Genomic DNA, 14,158 nt, shown 5'->3' with positions numbered 1-14,158 from the left:
CCATTTGGCGTCGGAGCTCAACCCCCCAAATGTTACTCCGCACCCCACCAGGGGACATACCCCACAGTTTGGAAACCTCTGATTTAAAGGCTCAGGTGGTATGCAGCAGGGTTCAGGGCACAGCATATAAACTCTGGCAGAAATCTGGGAGGGCACGTGACCCCACATGACCCCCTGTCACGGGGTAGATACACCCTGTCATGGGGTTTTGGGTCACATGTGATCAAAAGAAAAGGCAGAGGCCATACCACAGCCAGTTAAGTCCTATGCTGATGACCCTTACTATAAAACGTGGTAGTATTGCCTAGTGACTGTAGTCAATAAAGCAGCCCTTCCACTCAGGGCAGTGTGGCCTAAAGGCTAGAGACAATGAAGCAGCTCACTTCTGGGGTGCTGTGTGGCCTATTGGCTTGTTGGGGAAGTGGGGTGCCACTTAGGGGTGTGTGGCACCGAGGATAGGGGGACTCGGACCCCCCCCGCTCCTCCAAATCACAGCCCAGGACCCTGGAGGTGGTGGGGGTGTCCACCATTGAGTCAGCGGGGATCCCTGAAACACACTGACTGGTTCCCCACACTGGTTCACTCACTGGAGAAAAGACTAAATACCTTGGGCTACTTCCTACCCTTTCTCCCTCAGTGATGCTCCACAGTTACCCATGGTCTCTGGGGTACTCAAGTGGCACAGCTACTGCCAACACGGTCTCTTCTCCAGGCTTGTCAGGCAGCCTGCAGTCCATCTGGAGCTCTGCGTGCTGTGGTTCTGTAGTCGGGGCCTGCAGCAGCTCCCAGGAGAGAGTCTGCATCATCCCACTTCAGCAGCCTGCCCAGACTGAGTTGGGCTGCTTCTTTTTATACTCTGCCTCCAGGCTGAGCATGCCCAGCAGAGTCAGAGGGGTGGGGCTTCCTCAGCCTGCAAAGCACAATTAACCCTTTCAGGGCTGGTGTGGGATAGGTAAACCCCATCACACACCCCACATGTTGCCTCTGGCACTGAGATATAGTGGAAATAATTATTTTATATTATATATATGTATATAATTATAAAAGATAAAGAAACAGAAATGGTTACATATAAAACAAGAAATATAACATACTTGGAGTCTGAACTTAACTTTAACAAACTAAAATCCCTGTCTAAAGAAGTTTCTCACCTAAAGCAATCTCCCAGCATCACCAACACGGTTGGGATCCACTTTTCTTGAATGCAAATAGCACTCCCTCAGTGATGGATAAAGATGTGTCCTTTTTATATTCCAAAAGTTCATTGTTCTGTACCCAGAATTAGGATAACCCCGGTGGTTTTGTCTCTGGTGTCTTCCCATCCCTGTTTACTCCTTATACAGATTTGGTTTCCATTGTCTTGGCTTACAGTGCTTAAGTCCCATAGCTGACAGCAAGACAGGTGATTGAACTTCCTTTGACTCAAAACCTGTTTGTCAACCCTGACTTGATTTAGATGTATGTTTTGTACATATACACAACTTCTTAAATATCATCTGCACATATATTTGTTTGGGGATTATGAGGATCAGTGTGCTCCTGGCTTTCATTTAAGATCTCACATTTTTTTATAGATAAATACTGACAAAATACTGACAGCAATGTGCTGCGTGTAGTGAGTTTGTCAGGGCTGTCAGACAAGCACTTACAGAACAGTGAACCCTTTTGGCACTGAGAGGTTCTTCTGGTCACACAGGTGTCCCAGGGTAGCTCTTCCTAGACCTTATATGGGGGACCAGAGGGAAGAAGGCAGGCCCTGACATCTGTATTGTAACTTAATTAATATATTTTAATATTCATATGGTTTCTTTCCTGGTGTCAGTAAAATTTGTCAAATGACAGGGAAGTAGAATCAGGGATACTGCAGATGTAACCAAATAATGGTGACAGGAAAACAACACTTGGGCAGCTGCTAGCAGTTTATACCTTCTTCACTCTGCACTGCAGGGTGTTAATATAGTATGTAGCTGTATGGTTGGACTTATTAATCTTTTACGGCTCATGTAGTTCAGCCTGTCAACGTCAGCTCATGTATTTCATCATTATGGTTGCAAAACCAAATATTCACTATAGGAATGTGGAGGAAGAAAATAAAACAATTCAGAGAAATAGAAAGATTTACATCTTGTATGATGTTAACAGCTGATCTAAGTGGGATGATTTCATTAAAACTGTAACCAACACAACAGTCAGTACACTTCACCACAACCTTACCACCATAAACTATATGGCCTCAGCTGTATTGTATTCTATTTTCTTGCTCATCTGATATCCGTTTCACTATTTTTTTGAGTTGTATTGTCAACAATTCTCTTTACTGGTAGTAAGGTAAACATTAGCAATAAGGACTCCACTCCTGCAAACACTTTTATATTTGAGTAATCATAAGCATATGCACAGGCCCTTTAAGTTTATTGAACTACTTAAATGCATGAGTGTTTGCAGAATCAGGGTCTATTTTTGAAGGGCTGTATCTAATACACCCATCTGAGGACAGTTTTCCTCAATGTTTACTTATTTATTTTATTTTTATTCTTTCCACTGATAAAACAAGGCCCTGATCCTGAAAAGTCTTAATCACATGCTTAACTTTGCACATGGTGAGTAGTTCCATTAAAATCAATAGGACTATTCACAGTGCATAAACAAGTACAGCACATGCATCAATGAGTTTTTGCAGGCCCAAGTTAACAATAGAGGTATGCATAAAGTTGCCAAGGACAACTGAAATATCATTATGCCTCATATTTTATATTGTAATTATTAGAGATCATTGGAAAACAATATCCATATCAGGGGAATTCCAACATTTCAATTTTTCTTTTGTCCCAAATGGTTTTGATAACATTGAAACATAGTATAAAATACAATATTAAAATGAATGATAGTAAAATAGAATACAACAGTCAAAACAAAATATTTCAACATTATCAGAAAAATGAAAGTCACAATGAATTTTGAATTTTCCATCAAAAATTAAGTGAAAAATCAACACATTCCCACAAAATATTTACATGTAATCAAAACAGCATTTTCCAACAGAAAACTGTTTTGTGGAAAAATTTTGATCAGTTTTAATAATTAATTTATATTTACAAAGTCAATAAAAAGCATTAACACAAAATATTATATAGTATGATGAGAAAATAATTTAAATGGTAACTAATTGTATTTGTAAATGAATCCATCAGTTTACTTCATAAAGGGCTATGAAAATTAAAACAAACAAAAAAACCCACAAAAAAAAATGAAGAGAAAGATGAGGACAGGGAGAAAGCAAGTTCCAGATTCACAACTGGTGGAGACTTGAGGCCCAGATCTTGCAAACATTTAATCATGTGCCTAAATTTATGCATGGTGGGCAGTTCCACTGCAGTCAACAGACTGATTCCGAGAGCCAGATCCTCAGCTTGTATAAACTGGCACAACTCCATTCAAGTCAATGCAGCTATCATCATTTACCCTGGTTGTGCATAAGTCTTTGCAGTGTCGAGGCCTTAGGCTGCAGTAATATGAAAGTTACGTCTTCAATGCCCTCCCCCATCAAAGGAAGATGGTAACAGTCTGAAGTGACAAATACAAACAAATCCATTTATTTGATAGAGAGATGTCATTTTGATCAAATAAGGGCTCAGTTCTATAATCTTTCACTCATCTGAATAATCCATCGTCAGACAATTTGTCCCATTGATTTAGATGCAGCTCTTGAACGAGCAGGGACTACTCACATTAATGAAGGTAAGTGGGATGTAACTTAAAGTTAGAGCAAAGTGAAAGCTACAACTCACTGGATGAGTTTTCAAATTCTAAATCTGCATGGAGTACCAGAAAGGAAACTGATCCAATGGCAAAGTGACTTCCGCTCTATGTTGAACAGTATGACCACCGTTTAAAGGCCAGGGATATGACCCAAACATATGCATACAGGCATTATTTTAGTTGCATAAGAGAAAAGGATTTTAATTGAATTAAGATGAAAGAGCAAAGAGTATAAAATTAATTTGATATTTCTGGGGGATGAAATGCATTTAAAATGTTTTTAACATATTAATCTCACATTTTGCTTGCTCCTGAAGCATTAAACTCACTGGCTGAAATAATTAAAAACACATTTATTGTTTCCTGTCCTCTGTGGCAGGATGAGAATCGTTGCTGCAAGGAATCTTTTTTAATTATCAAGATAAGAATAATGCAAACAACATTTATAAAAACCTATGTTAATGCAATATTAAATGCCAATGAAACATTCACAAGTCTGGAAATGAAAAGTTAGGGAGCTCTTTGGCACATTAACTTTGTCCATATTATACGTAATGTAGATATTAGGGTAGAAATTTAATGGATAGTGTAATGATCAAAACATATGTGGCCAAGTTAATGTTAGAATGAAACCTTTTCTGATTTTGGTCCTTGCAAGAACTCTTGGTAGGTGGAACCCCACACTTAGAAGGAGACCCATCAAAGTTAATGGGGATGTGCATGAGTACAGGAGTGCACCAGCATGGAGCTTGTTACAGGATTGAGGCCTTTGTTTATTTGTTTTTAACCTAATTGTCGTTCTTTCCTGCATTATAGCCCTGTTTCAGTAAGGGCCTTAATTTTTATAAATATTTTCCATAATTTTGAACTCAAACTGAAGATACACAAAATATTGTACCTGTCCATGAAACTGGTGCATTGTATTTTACAGAACTTCATAGTGTCCTAGTCAATATATATCTTAATATTTACAGAAAATATTTATTACACATGTACAAAACTTAATTTTAATAAATTTAAACATTTCTTTTAAACTCAAATATTATTTCTCTTTAGTGTCTAGCCACATAGGTTGTAAGTTCAGCTGGTTTTGAATTATCCATAAAAAAATATCATACATCTTTACAATTACACACACACACACACACACACACAGTATGTCTACAGTGCAAAAAAAATCCCACAGCTGGACCATGTCAGCTGACTCAGGCTCGCCGGGCATAGGCTCCGGGGCTATACAACTGCAGTGTAGACATCCAGGCTTGGGCTGGAGCCTGGGCTCTGGGACCCCACAAGGGGAGAGGGCCCCATAGCCTGGGCTCCAGTCCAAGCCTGGATGGTCTCAGTGCAGCTTCATAGCTCCACAAGCCCAAATCAGCTGACATGGGTCAGTCTTGGGTGTTTTATAGTGGAGTAGACGTTTCAACCCCCACACTCCTACACACACACACGTAGTTCTCAAATTATTTAAAAATACCTCAAGGGATTTTCTTCCAAGTTTAAAAAAGAAATCTTTAGTTTGAGATAGACTATGAAAAATTTAACCCCAAAAGGGGAATTTTTCACAAAGCTACGAGGAAATAAATACAGGAGGTTTATACTAGGTTTAAAGTCATCTTGCAGCCTTAACCATAGTATATAATATTATGTGGAATCGTGTGACACCTTCTTACATTTTCTCCTGAGGATCAAAGCTTACTTTTTTGTAGTGGAAGTATATCTACAATAGGATAGTGATATTCCGTAAAAGCATTGCAAGTCTGACTTTAACTCCTGACAGATGACCTATAAAACACCTCATTCTTATGTAGTGCTTTTTATCAGTTGATTGCAAAGCCCTTCACAAAGGAGGTCACTATCATTATTCCCATTTTACAGATGGGGAAGCTGAAGCACAGAGAGGTGAAGTGACTTGCCCAAGATACGTGGCAAGCCAGTGACAGAGCTAAGCATAGAACTCAAGTCTCAGTCTCTGTCCAGTGCTCTATCTTCAAGGCCACACTGCCTCCCCATTGACTTCAGCGCTGCAGGATCAGGCTCTAGAAGAGTAACTAATGTCCATTTACAATAGTTACAAACCTCACGGATTTGCTTGTGACTGTACCAGATAAATAAACTTTTTTAACAAAGTCAGCAAGAGTGAGACAGGTAGAGGACTCCTTTCTTTGGGACAATTGGGTGACTTTTTTACCTCTGACTGTTCCAGGTAAACACCTGATTAAAGTTTCTTATAAAATAGGTTGGCTGTAAATCATGAATAGGTTAGTGGAAGAGCCTCTCAACTCACAGATCAGGGCTATTAAAACTTCTTTGCTATAATCAGTTTCAATTAGCTTTGCCTTGTGTCATCGCATATGCAAGATATGAGTACACTGACTGATCAACACACATCCTGTCCTGTTAGTGCTTCCTTGTATTGTGTAAACTGATTCTAATAATTCAACAGCTTACAAAGGAGGAAGAGAAGAGGGGCTTAAAACAATTAGGAGAATACTGGCAGATGAAAGAGTGCTGTACACAATGTATTAGTTTATTTTATTCCCCAAGCAACTTCTTTGCAATTCACACCTAGTATCTAGCATGAGGATGTACCTTCAATAGTCTATTCATTATCTGAAAGGTTATTATCGTTGGTGATCTTATTAATCAGACTCTGACCAGGAAAGGAAGTAAGGAAAATCATCTACTGCAATTCAGAAAACTACTGCTCCAGGGGACAACTTAGGCAAAGTGACTCGAACAGGAAGGTCAGCTAATCTAATTGGTAATAGTCTCATTACCTTGGAACTGCATATTAAGTGCCCGAGGCAGTTGGTCTTCTTCATAATGTTTTCATTATACAAAGATCCCAATCATCTGGGAGGATGACAAGCTTATTGCATTAATAATAATATGAAATGGAAGCATTTTGAACTGGCAATCAATATTTATTATTAAAGGTGTTCATGTAAAAGGCAAGGATGTACTAGTTCAGAGTGTACAGTTGTCCTTTATGAAAGAATGTATATATGTGTTTTTAATGTAAACCACTACATTAATACAATGTTAACATTTCAGTTAAAATAAGAACATTTATTCAAGGTCAAAGATAGGTAAGTGGTGTTATTCCCATTTTAACAATGGGAAAGTTGAGGTACGGAGAGGTTACATGACTTGCCCAAAGTCACAAAATTACATTTCCTGTGTCAGCTTGGTTATACTGAGTTTCTATATATTTATGGCATATACCGGTATTTTAAAACACAAGCAATGTGTTAAGCTATACAATTAATAGGGGAAAACAGAAAAATAAAATGTGCAATACTGGGGAGTTAATATTGCTCTTCAAACTTTAATTTTAGCATTATTTTGTAACTTCAATTTAATGTTGTTTATATGTAACACATCACAGATATTAACCAAATGGAAAGATTACCTTGTCAGTGTGTGTCAATTATTTGTAAAGGTGAAGGAGGGGGTGTATAGATCAGTACGTCTGGTACGTAGAAAAAGCTTTTTATATAAAGGCCAGTTTATGCACATTTTCAAACAGCATGGAATGACTTGACACAGCTGGTTTTATTCTGTCTGATTGTACAGCTTCTCCCATGATGCCCTCAGCATTAGTGTTGGAAAAATCCTGCTTGGGTCAAGAACAAGAATGAATCATAGTCCCCTGCAAACATGTATTTGCATTATAGAACTGCCAGACAATTGAGCATGACTGGCAGTTTCTGCGTAAAAGAGGCACTACAGCTAGAATAGCACGTGTCTTTCAGGTCAGAACAGAGGATCATTGTCAGAGCTGCTGTATTTAGGGAAACTAACACAGCACTTGCAAGCCAGGAATGCCCGAGTTCTAATCACAAACTCTCTGCCTTAATTTCCCCCTCAAGACAGTGGGGGTAATACTACTTGCATGCTTACCTCAAAGGGGTGTTCTAAGGGTTAATTCACTACCACATTCAAAGGGCTTTGAATATTAAAAAAGTAAGAGCTAAACATTGTTATTACAGTAAATACCAGTCTTTGGCCCAAGTGTTCAGTCCACTTTCATGAGCAGAGGGGAATATAAAATAGCAGAAGTCTGTTGGAGAGGCTGGGAGAGGCATGGAATATGGGAGCAACAGCAGCTTTTACAGCATGCTTCCAGTTTCCCCACACCCTCTGAAAACTGCTCCATAAAATATCCCATGAACTGGGAAGGTGCAAAGGAAAGTTACTTTATGTGGCCAGTCCTCCACCTCCCGAAGGGCCCTGCAAGAAAACCAAATCCACATGAATGCTGTAAAACCCAATGCAAACCAAGGCCAGTCGCTATGGAGACATGATAGGAGGCCTCATCTCTCCACTCACCCCTCATGCCTCTTCAGATGCCTAAGCCAGGCTCCAAGTGCAAAGGAAGAAGGAAAAGTCTGCTCTACTCGATTGCCATCTCTAGCATAGTGCTGTAACTTCCTGCTGTTGCCCTCCCCACTGTCTCCTCTACTTACAGCAAAGAGTGCTTCATATGGGACTCTGCCAACCTCCCTGCCACAACCTCTTTCCTACCAGTCCAGCTCTGGATACATTGAAAAAATAATCACAATATTACATAAGCATACATTTTTGTAATATTTTTGTCATCAGCCTTTCTGTCAAACAATAATCTGACCTAGCGTTGCCAGGTGTCTGGTTTTCGACTGGAATGCCGAAAGGGGACCCTGGCGGCTCTGGTCAGTACTGCTGACTGGGCCATTAAAAATCTGGTCGGCATCGCAGCGGGGCTAAGGCAGGCTCCATGCCTGCTGTGGCTCTGCGTGGCTCCCGGAAGCAGCGGCATGTCCCCCATCCGGCTTCTATGCATAGGGGAAGCCAGGGGGCTCCACACGCTGTCCCACCCTTCAAATGCCAGCTCTGCAGCTCCCATTGGCCAGGAACCGCGGCCAGTGGGAGCTACGGGGGCAGCGCCTGCGGAGGGGGTAGCATGCAGAGCCTCCTGGCCACACCTCCACGGGGAGCTGGAGGGGGGACATGCTCAAGCTGCTTCTGGGAGCTGCTTGAGGTAAGCGCCGCCCAGAGCCTGCACCCCTCACCCCATCCTGCACCCCAACCCCCTGCCCCAACCCTGATCCCCCTGCCACCCTCTGAATCCCTCAATCCCAGCACCCTCCTGCACCACAAACCCCTGATCCCCCAGCCCCACCCCAGAGCCTGCACCCACAGCCGGAGCCCTCACAGCTCCCTGCACCCCAACCCCCTGCCCCAGCTCAGAGCCCCCTTCTGCATTCCTAACCCCTCAGCCCCGGCCTGGAGCCCCCTCCTGCACCCTAAATCCCTCAGCCCCAGCCCCACACCAGAGCATGCACCCCCAGCTGTAGCCCTCAACCCCCCAAACCCCCTGCCCCAGCCCAGTGAAAATGAGCAACTGAGTGAGAGTGGGGAGAGCGAGCGACAGAGGGAGGAGGGGATGGAGTGAGCGGGGTGGGGCCTCAGAGAAGGGGCGGGACCTCAGAGGAAGGGCAGGGCAGGGGCAGGGCAAGGGTGTTCAGTTTTGTGCAAGTAGAAAGTTGGCAACCCTAATCTGACCCCTCTGATACTCCTCCTCTCCATCTTCCATGAGATTGGTCACCCATTTCCTTTCCATGGATAACCCATCTAGGGCACAGTGCGACTCATTAACGTTGCCCTGGAAACTTTTGTATGTTACTAAAACATTGCCTTCAAGATAAATACTGCTTTGCCCTGTGCTGCAGTACATTAGAGGATAATTTAATTGGTGTGCAGCCTCTTCTTTATAGCTCAGAACACTCTTGCTCAAACCATTATGATTGGTTGTTTTTGAAATTTAAGCAGACAATGCCACTTAACATATTGTTGGGAAGCTAATGAATGATCTGATTACTGAAATGAAGATTTGTTATTAGATCAAGGAAACCAGGAGTTCATAGTCATGAATTCAGACTATTTTTCAGCTTCAATTTATTAACAGTTGCACATCAAAGGATAAGTCATGCTGTACTGTACTCCTAGCCAAAAGAAAGATTTGTTAAGTGAATGCATGAGTAGACTCCTACTTCTCTCCATTGCCATTTTGATTACATACAACAGAACAAGGATGTCATTGTTTTTGAAAACTTGTGTTCATCTAAGTTTTCAGCTTCAAACCCCAGAGAAGGGACTATGGGGGAAAAAAACTGGTGAGGGTCTTCTTGCAGTTTTACTGAAACTATTCCCAGTGAAGAGGGGCCTGGATTCATTCTCCTTTAAGTGAGCCACAGTTCTGGCCCCAAGCCCTGCACATCCCTTGGGATCTGAAGGAGTCATCGGCCATTGGCCCTGTGACTCTACATAGGCTCTGGGGTCCTCTACCTGCACACCTCAATTTCCTGACAATGCTGCATGGAATTTGTACTACTAAGACCCCATTTTTCTCCAGGAGGGTCTCCATGGAAGTTGTAATACCTTTTCTGAGTAATCTCTGGGCGGGTTTGGGTATGGGGGACAGGTAATGATGCTTCCAGACACCTCCCAAACTAGGACCCCTCATTCTGCACCCTCTACATGGAGGGACCATGAGGTGCCCTTCTGAGTGGACAAGGGAGCTCTAAGCAGAGCAATCTGGGGCTGACCTGGGCTCTTAAGATTTGTTTGTTCTTTATTGAGCACTGACAGAGCATTTGACTATTTGCAAACAAAATGGATGATATTACTGTATTATGTGACCTTGCAGCCTACTTATGGTGGGTTAGCACAACCAGGCAGACATCCCAGACATGACCTCAGTAAACAGAAGTACTTGCACTTATTACTGGTAGAGGGTACTGGAGTAACAACCTAACTGCTGCTGATACTGCTCTTACTGAAGAGTTTCCCTTTCTCTCAGATGCAGGGAGCACAGACACACTTCCTTTCAATATTACATCCTGAGACAGGAATCCTACCCTCTAGGAGGAGTCACACCCTTTAGGGGCTGTCCGCGTGTAAGTCAAATCACGCCCACTAAGCCAGCCAACACAGTAACTTTGTTATATTACATGTGAGAGCACATCTGCTTTTAGTTTTATCATATGCATTAGTATTTATTTTTTTTACTATGATTAGGTACAGATAACCTAAGATTTCCAAAGGGGTCAGCACCTCCATTCAAAAATTTTTAGGGGTCTGCGAATGAAAAAGGTTGAAAACCACAGTTCTAGGGACTGTGCAAAACACTGGCCCTGATCCTGCCATCAGATTCTCCTGGGCAGTCCCTTATGTTCATTGAGGCCCCTTTAAAGTTAATGACAGGTTTCAGAGTAGCAGCCGTGTTAGTCTGTATCCGCAAAAAGAACAGGAGTACTTGTGGCACATTAGAGACTAACAAATTTATTTGAGCATAAGCTTTCGTGGGCTACAGCCTACTTCATTGGATGCATAGAATGGAACATATAGTGAGGAGATATATATACACATACAGAGAGCATGAAAAGGTGGGAGTTGTCCTACCAACTCTAAGAGGCTAATTAAGTTAAAGAAAAAACTTTTGTAGTGATAATCAAGATAGCCCGTTACAGACAGTTGGATAAGAGGTGTGAGAATACTTAACATGGTGAAATAGATTCAATGTTTGTAATGGCTCAGCCATTCCCAGTCTCTATTCAAGCCTAAGTTGATTGTATCTAGTTTGCATATCAATTCAAGTTCAGCAGTTTCTCGTTGGAGTCTGTTTTTGAAGCTTTTCTGTTGCAAAATTGCCACCTTCGGGCTGTTATTGAGTGGCCAGAGAGGTTGAAGTGTTCTCCTACTGGTTTTTGAATGTTATGATTCCTGATGTCAGATTTATGTCCATTTATTCTTTTGCATAGTGACTGTCCGGTTTGGCCAATATACATGGCAGAGGGGCATTGCTGGCACATTAGTAGATGTGCAGGTGAATGAGCCCCTGATGGCATGGCTGATGTGATTAGGCCCTATGATGATGTCACTTGAATAGATATGTGGACAGAGTTGGCATCGGGTTTTGTTGCAAAGATAGGTTCCTGGGTTAGTGTTTTTGTTCAGTGGTGTGTGGTTGCTGGTAAGTATTTGCTTCAGGTTTGGGGGGCTGTCTGTAAGCGAGGACAGGTCTGTCTCCCAAGATCTGTGAGAGTGAGGAATCATCTTTCAGGATAGGTTGTAGATCTTTGATGATGCGCCGGAGAGGTTTTAGTTGGGGGCTGAAGGTGACGGCTAGCGGAGTTCTGTTATTTTCTTTGTTGGGCCTGTCTTGTAGTAGGTGACTTCTGGATACTCTTCTGGCTTTGTCAATCTGTTTTTTCACTTCAGCAGGTGGGTACTGTAGTTTTAAGAATGCTTGATAGAGATCTTGTAGGTGCTTGTCTCTGTCTGAGGGATTGGAGCAAATGCAGTTGTATCTTAGAGCTTGGCTGTAGACAATAGATCGTGTGGTGTGTCCTGGATGGAAGCTGGAGGCATGTAGGTAAGTATAGTGGTCAACAGGTTTCCGGTATAGGGTGGTATTTATGTGACCATCGCTTATTAGCACAGTAGTGTCCAGGAAATGAACCGTGTGTGTGGATTGATCTAGGCTGAGGTTGATGGTGGGATGGAAATTGTTGAAATCATGGTGGAATTCCTCAAGGGCTTCTTTTCCATGGGTCCAGATGATGAAGATGTCATCAGTGTAGCGCAAGTAGAGTAGGGGCATTAGGGGACGAGAGCTAAGGAAGCGTTGTTCTAAGTCAGCCATAAAAATGTTAGCATACTGTGGGGCCAGGCGGGTACCCATAGCAGTGCCGCTGACTTGAAGGTATATATTGTCCCCAAATGTGAAATAGTTGTGGGTGAGGACAAAGTCACAAAGTTCAGCCACCAGGTTAGCTGTGACATTATCGGGGATACTGTTCCTGATAGCCTGTAGTCCATCTTTGTGTGGAATATTGGTGTAGAGGGCTTCTATATCCATAGTGGCCAGGATGGTGTTTTCTGGAAGATCACCGATGGATTGTAGTTTCCTCAGGAAGTCAGTGGTGTCTCGAAGATAGCTGGGAGTGCTGGTAGCGTAGGGCCTGAGGAGAGAGTCCACATAGCCAGACAATCCTGATGTTAGGGTGCCAATGCCTGAGACGATGGGGCATCCAGGATTTACAGGTTTATGGATCTTTGGTAGCAAATAGAATACCCCTGTTCAGGGTTCTAGGCATGTGTCTGTACAGATTTGTTCCTGTGCTTTGTCAGGGAGTTTCTTGAGAAGATGATGTAGTTTCTTTAGGTAATCCTCAGTGGGATCAGAGGATAATGGCCTGTAGAATGTGGTGTTAGAGAGCTGTCTAGCAGCTTCTTGTTCATATTCCAACTTATTCATGATGATGACAGCACTTCCTTTGTCAGCCTTTTTGATTATGATGTCAGAGCTGTTCCTGAGGCTGTAGATGGCGTTGTGTTCAGCACAGCTGAGGTTATGGGGCAAGTGCTTTTCCACGATTTCAGCCTTTGCACTTAAAGTTTAATGGATTAACTTAAAGTTAATGGAGCTCTGAACAGGTGCAAACATCTGATTGTGGATCAGATGACAGGATTATGGCCACAGAGTCTGTATATTTTGATATGCTGTGTTGTAAATTGATCCACTTTTTTTTAATCTTACAGCATAGCAATATCATTACCTCCTGATAGGGTTCTCATATTGTAATATTCTCATGTTTAAATACATTTCACAAGATTTTTAGGCATAATATTACATCCTACATTTCAATGATGTAAAATGCAGCTGATGATATAGAACTGAACATAAAAGATCAGCTATAAAATAGCTCTTATGTGACCTTGGACCATGCTCCTCTGTTTCTTGCTGTTCAAACAAAACAAAACAAATAAAAAAAAACCTTTTGTCTTTCAGCTTTTGTTTTGTTTTAAGTGCCTTCAGCAATAGCTATGCCCTGGTGCTCACACAGCAATATAGGGCACAGTTCTACCTCCCATTACACTGATGTAGCCCCACTGAAGTTAACAGGACTGCATATGTGTAACTAGGGTCAGAATTTAGTTGACAGATAGCAAAACAAACAGTTCCACTATGAATAGATAATTCTTCTGTTTAAAGGGGACCCAGCTGAATCTATTTTCTCCCATTGCAGATGAACCGCAGAGACGTAGAACAAACAGTTATTTAGGAATGTTTTGATATATTTTTCTATTGTTAATATGATTTGTTGTTTTTCGCCTTGATCACATGCTGTTACACCAACTCATAAGGTAGAACATTGTTGTTATGTTTTTGAATCAGTTTCACGTGTCCACCGAACATTTTTCTAACTCATTCTTTAAATGCTTTATTTTTCTCTCTGAACCACCCATTGAGTCATAATTTAAGTGGGGGAATAATTCATCAGGAGGTGCTACATACAGTTCCCAATAGAGAGGGCCCAACCCTCTGCTACTGTAGGTTGGTATTCAAGCA

This window comes from Emys orbicularis, chromosome 1 (assembly GCF_028017835.1).
Source record: "Emys orbicularis isolate rEmyOrb1 chromosome 1, rEmyOrb1.hap1, whole genome shotgun sequence".
NCBI lineage: Eukaryota > Metazoa > Chordata > Testudines > Emydidae > Emys > Emys orbicularis.
Note: the sequence above shows the minus strand (reverse complement) of the source record.